General features: G+C 47.8%; 1 pseudogene; it reads right to left on the bottom strand.

The window, feature by feature from the left end:
• Positions 1–5,379: 5,379 nt before the first annotated feature.
• LOC132523447 (surfeit locus protein 6-like) lies at positions 5,380–6,435 on the bottom strand (annotated as a pseudogene).
• Between the last annotated feature and the right edge of the window lie 275 nt (positions 6,436–6,710).

The following is a 6,710-nucleotide window of genomic DNA, read 5'->3' as shown; positions in this document are numbered from 1 at the left end:
AGAGCCCTTCCAAGTTTCCCCCACTTCTTCCTTCTCTGCTCCTCTGCCTTCTGCCCGACCTCCCACTCCACCTCCCAAGGTTCTGGTTCCAACCAGCTGCTACCATGGTTGGCCAAGCCCAGGACACTCTGTGCCCCTTTGGTCTGAGGTCACTGCATCTTGGGGAAATAACAGTGGATCTTTGTATTCCTCAGAACGAGGCACCTACCAGACAGATTCACCTCTCTCTTGTTAATATCCATTACCCTGGAAGCCTTAATTGTGATGCATGAGTATGTTAAAAGACTTTCTTCCCATAAGGGAAGAGGACAGGAAGGAACAAAGCAGGTGAACAGTACCAAGAGCCACGCGTGTTAACTTTGCTTTCTGAGGAGAGGAAAAATCTCAGAGAGCAGCCATGTCTGTGTTTGCATCGCTCTCTGCTTTCTCCCCAATCTGCTGTTTTCATGGTTAGAAAAATAAGTCCTGCCCTTTGAGAGGGTGAAACGAGTTCAAGAGCTTCTTATCCAGCTCTCCCTTGATGACAACCTAATGGTTTTCATTAGATTTGTTTTCCAGGTTATATAAACCAACAGCTTTGAACGCTGACTTGGGGTAAGCAGAATAAACCAAAGAAAAAGCCAGTTAGAATGTACTGGTGAGGCATTTAGTCTTAGAAAAGAAAATGTGCAGTTGTTCTTTGTAATGGAGATGTGCTGATCTGATTCGAAAATCCTGGAAGCTAGCACTGCATTTTGAAATGGTGCATTGCTTGACATGAGGTTTAAGTTCATTTTGGAGCCAGTTCTTCACCTACCACCCCAGGTTCTTCCTGAAATGTCCTTGAAGCCTTCTTAAGAGCAGAAAGATGCTTTCACATTTTCTCCCCGAAAACCATTACATTTTCTTTCAGTGTAACACTTTATACAGTGATCAAATTATATGGTGACCATAACTGAAAAATATCTGTATACAAAATTCTTCCTACTCTGGCAGTGTTTATGGAAGGGACTGTTATGAAATAGCATGTAAAACATGGACCAGCTTAAAATGATTTTGCTTTTTAAAATAGGCTCTTCACTATGGAGAACAGTATGGAGGTTCCTTAAAAAACTAAAAATAGAATTACCATACGACCCAGCAATACCACTACTGGGCATATACCCTGAGAAAACCATAATTCAAAAAGAGTCATGTACCAAAATGTTCATTGCAGCTCTATTTACAATAGCCAGGACATGGAAGCAACCTAAGTGTCCATCGACAGATGAATGGCTAAAGAAGGTGTGGCACATATATACAATGGAATATTACTCAGCCATAAAAAGAAACGAAATTGAATTATTTGTAGTGAGGTGGATGGACCTACAGTCTGTCATACAGAGTGAAGTAAGTCAGAGGTGGATGGACCTAGAGTCTGTCATACAGAGTGAAGTAAGTCAGAAAGAGAAAAACAAATACCATATGCTAACACATATATATGGAATCTAAGAAAAAAAAAAAAGGTCATGAAGAACCTAGGGGTAAGACGGGAATAAAGACACAGACCTACTAGAGAATGGACTTGAGGGTATGGGGAGGGGGAAGGGTAAGCTGTGACAAAGTGAGAGAGCGGCATGGACATATATACACTACCAAACGTAAAATAGATAGCTAGTAGGAAGCAGCCGCATAGCACAGGGAGATCAGCTTGGTGCTTTGTGACCACGTAGAGGGGTGGGATAGGGAGGGTGGGAGGGAGGGAGACGCAAGAGGGAGGAGATATGGGGACATATATATATGTATAACTGATTCACTTTGTTATAAAGCAGAAACTAACACACCATTGTAAAGCAGTTATACTCCAATAAAGCTGTTAAAAAAGAAAAATAAAAGGTTGGCAACCTCCCCTCAAAAAACCCCCAAAAATAAAAAAAAATAAAAACAGGCTGTTGATTAATGAAACCTGAATGTATTTTGCAGAGACATCACTGCGCATGTGCAACACGGAAACCTGTGTCTCCAGGATGACCCCGGAACCAAGGATCTTCAGTCTACGGAATTCAAAGAATAGAAATGTTGCCACCAGAGCTCTTTACAAAGCAAGAACTCCTTCAGTGAGGAAAATCCAGCTTCCAGCAGCAAGAGTAGCTTGATTACCATACATGGACTGATTCAAGATGAGCCAGTCAGCTTCCAGGTCTGAAATTCTCCTAATTCCTTAAATTTCGCCCTGAACCTTGGATCTGGGAGACAGATTTGAGCTCTGCAGGTCGACCTCGCAATAAAGCTTTCTTTTCTCAAAAGCCGATGCCAGAGTATGGGCTTCTGTATGCCTTGGGCAGTGAGCTTTCGTTTGGTAACACTAATCTCTGGCACCCAGTAGGTTTCTAATTCCACCACTATGCCTGGCACATAGCAAGTGTTCAATAAATATTTGTTAAATAAATCTTATATAAAATCCCTGCTCAAAAACTTCCAATGGCTTCCTATAAACTTTCAACTTCTGCCTGACTTACATTTTAAGAATCATTCTGTGTAGTTTGGAGCTGAGAGTTTCGAAGAATATCTTTGGGTCTGTGACCCAAACTATGACCCAAGTTTCTTTATTACCTCTAAATACTTAGAGTATCTACTAAGAGTAGGAAGGCTTCCCCACCTCATGTCCTCATTAGCTTTTCCTTGAACCATTATTATGGTTTCTTATCTGGTCTCCTTGCCTCCTGACTCCCCCTCATTTTAATCATTCATAATCACTCTCTCCTGACTTCAGGACTAGCCACATAGTTTGAAGGTCCCAGTGCAAGATGAAAAACGCAGGGCCCCTAATTCAAAATTACTTAAACTTTCAACACCTTGGCAGCAGGACATCACACCAAGCACAGGGCCCTTCTGTGCTCAGGGTCCTCGGTGACGGCAGAGTCTGCATATTCATGAAGCTGATCCTGCCTGAGTTCAACCCTTTTAAGGCACGGTTTCAGTCATGGTAAGTCCTTTTTCAAAAACTTTCAGAGGTTCCATGTTGTCTAGAGTTGTAATTATAGGGACTTTTATCAATTTTGATCCCAACCAACCTTCCCAGCTTTATCCCCTAGAATTCCTCTTTATACACCCTATACTTCTTCCAAATGGAACTACTTAATCTTGCCCAGAAGGTATCCCTTCCTACCTCTGTGCCTTATTTGTACTGCTCCCATTACTTAGAAAGACGAGCCTCGTTTCCCATCATCTCAAATCCTATGTGAAATCTTTCCTGATCCTTTCATTAAAAAAATTTTTTTTTATTGAAGTATAGTTGATTTGCAATATTGTGTTAAGCTTCAGGTGGGATCCTTTCATCTTTTTTTTTTTTTTTTTTTGCGGTACGCGGGCCTCTCACTGTTGGGGCCTCTCCCGTTGCAGAGCACAGGCTCCGGATGCGCAGGCTCAGCGGCCATGGCTCACGGGCCCAGTCGCTCTGCGGCATGTGGGATATTCCCAGACCGGGGCACGAACCCGCGTCCCCTGCATCGGCAGGCGGACTCTCAACCACTGTGCCACCTGGGAAGCCCCCTTTCATTTTTAAGAACTCTTTTCTCCCTTTGAATTTCTAATACCATTTTAGCAGAGTCCTCTTTTGTCCTTTCACTCTTTAATGAGCTCCAAGACTGTCTCTATGCTGTGGAAGGTACAAAGATGATCGCTATTTATTCTACTGATACTACTGTTAGGCTCTTTTATGCTCTCGAGGGCGGGCTTTGCCTAGACTCACCTGTGTCTGGCCTTTTGTTGAGAAGGTGCTCATATACTTGTTGAATAAACCAGTGGTTACCAGTTGACTTTCAAGAAAAAGGCATACGTTCATTTGTCAGGCAAATATTTATTGAGTACCTACTATATGTTAGACTTTCTTCTAAGAGCATGTAATACAGGTATGAAAAAGGCAGACTGGTGCCTGCTTGCATGGAGATTATATTTTTATGGGTGGGAGGCAAACAAACCAGAAAAATAATAGCTGTTGCTAAGTGCGTTGGATGTCATTGTGAAAGGGTTGTGAGGCATAGCATTTTCATTATCTTTCAGTCCTAAATATTCGCTAACATCCATCAGGGATGATTCTTTGACTCACAGGTAATTTAGAAGAGTGTTTCTAAGCTTCCAAACAGAAAACTTTAACAATTACCTCTTAAGTTTTTTCATTTTTCTGTGGCCAGATCATATACTTTGTATGACACTGACGCTTTGAAATATGACTTGCTTTATGGACTAGGAGATGGTTGGTTTTCACCACTGTTCCATGTGTGCTTGAAGTACATACTGTTTTCAGATACACTGTTCTGTGTGTCCAACAGATCAAGCTTATAAATACTCTCATCCAGACCTTCCATATCCATCTGATTTTGTCTGCCTGGTTTATCAATTCCTAACAAAGATGTTAAAAATCTCCCACTTTGGTTTGTGAATTGATTTCTCCTTGTAGTTGTGTCCGTTTCTGCTAGACAGATTTGAAGCTATGTTCCTGGTGCACGACTGTTCTACCTTCCAGGTGATTTGAACCCCTTTTCGTTACGTGGTGATAGTCCTCCTTAGCAGTGCCTTTTATCTTAAGGTCGACTTCATCTTATAATACAGCCAACACCAGCTTCCTTTTGGTTACCATCTGTTTCTTAACTGGAGTTTAGTCAAAAGAATTTTATTAACAGTTTTTTGGAAATATAATCCACATACCATAAAATTCATCTGAGTTTTGTCGACGTGCATTCGTTCTGGCTGCCTGTGGGCTTGGACTTAACTCTGCCTCTGTGTATCCTCCATTCACCCGGCTTAGTTTTAGGTTTTACTTTCTCTCCCACCTCCTCCTAGACTGACACTGTCCACCCCACTCCATTTTTCTTCTTTCTAGTTTAGTAACACTGTTTCTATCTTCTAGCGGTTATTTTAGGATTTTTAATGTGCATGTTTATCTTAAATGATAATCTTTATCCATCTTACAAATAAATTTAGAATAATTCAATTCCAGGCAGCCTGAGGATGGCCCCGCCTTTCCCCAGTTACCAAGCCTGTCAATTCCGCCTTCAGCTTTGGCTACAGGAGTTGGGTTTTTGTCCAAGAGACTTTGGGGCTGACACAGCAGCCACACAGGCCATTCCCTTCCTGCTCCTGTGAACTCGGGAGAGGAGGAGGGGGCCAGTGAAGACCCAGCCCCTCCCCATGCCACTCACTCCTCACCACTCCCTCGTCCCCCACCCCGGAATTTTCAGGGAGCGTTCTGGCCTCACCAGAGGGGGCTGGAGCCCGGATCTGGGTCACCCCTTACCCGGATCTGAAGGCTCTTCTGCACGTGCGGCCTGAGCCCCGAAAAGTCGGTGAGGGCAGCGGGGCAGCGTCCGATTTCCGCTGGGAGCCTGAGCCTGCCGGGGTCGGGGTCGGGCAGTCGGGCCCTCAGGCCAGGCCAGCCGGCTCCAGGTCCTGGGGCAGGATGCGGCCCCTCTTCCGGGTTTTCTCCAGGCGCCGCTCAGCTTCGGCTTCCTTGTTCTCGCGCGAGTTCTGCCGCCACGGGTCCTGCAGTTGTTGCGTCTTGTCCGCCACACGCGCAGTGCGCTTCTCCCACGCGCGCTGGCGCTGCACCCCTCTCTTCTTGCGCTTCGGGGCCTCCTGCAGCAGGTGCTCGTCGTCGCGGATCTTCACGCTCTCGGCCTTGTCCAGCAGGTTCGCACACTGCATCTTTGCCTCGAGCTCCTGGGCCTGGCCCGCGTCCGCGGCCCGCAGCTCCTCCAGCCGGGCCCGCCGCGCCCGCAGGCGCTTCACCTGCTGCCTAGGTCCTGCCTGTTAGCGGCGTCAGGTTGCCCTTCCCCTTCTGCCTCTTCTCCTTCCTGCGCTGAGCCTTGCGGGACGGCTTCTCTTCGGTTACCTCCACCTTGTTGAAGAGCAGCCCCGGCCGGCCCTGCGCCTCCTCGAGGGCCGCCTCAGGGCCGCTCAGCGTGCTCCGCGCCCTCGGGGGCCTCTGGCGCCTTCCGCTTTGCCCTCAGCTCCTGCTGCTGCTTCTCCTCCCGGTCGCGCTCCTGCTTCCTCCACTTCCTCCGACGTCTTTTCTCTAAAACGGCGGGAGACAGCTCCTTGGCGCCGCCCTGGCCCCGCGCCTCCAGTATCTTTTCAGGCAGGCGCTGCCGCAGGACGTCCAAGGCAGGTAAAGAGGCTCTTTGTCCAGGCCGTGCGCAGGGGCCCCGGTGGAGCTGGAGGCCTCCTCCTCCTCGGCTGTCACCGGCTTCCTGACCTGAGACTCTCCGCAGGGGCCCGGGCCTTGGCCTCGGCAGCCTTCTCCTCCCGTTCCTGGGATTTCTTCAGTGCTTTCTTCCTCTCCTTTTTTAGGAGCCCAGCAGCTTCTAAGACTCGAGTTTTGCCAGCCGACTTGCGCTTCTGCGGCTCGGTTCTGGGCTGGGAGCAGATCTTCTTGGCCAGGCCCTGCAGGTAAGCATACTTCGTGAGCAGAGGAGCCATGGCTGGAGGCTCGGCGGTCGGGCGGGGCTCGCTTGGGGTCCTACTCAGGGGAGGAGGGCCGGGGTTCAGCATCCCGGCGGCACCCGGCAGTCCCCGGCCCGCGCTACCCTCACCTACGCGGCTGCGCTCACCAGAAACACTCCATGGATTAGGGTGGTAGTGGCTTGATCACCTGGGCGGTTGTTGGTGCCGTTCTTGAGGACGGAGGAGATTAGGGGAGGTGTAAGTTTGGAGAGCTGTTGCAGGGAAGTTCTGCCAAGTGGAACGGGAAAGTC

Source organism: Lagenorhynchus albirostris, chromosome 7, assembly GCF_949774975.1.
Source record: "Lagenorhynchus albirostris chromosome 7, mLagAlb1.1, whole genome shotgun sequence".
In the NCBI taxonomy this organism is placed as follows: domain Eukaryota; kingdom Metazoa; phylum Chordata; class Mammalia; order Artiodactyla; family Delphinidae; genus Lagenorhynchus; species Lagenorhynchus albirostris.
This window is presented reverse-complemented; position numbering and strand designations above follow the sequence as displayed.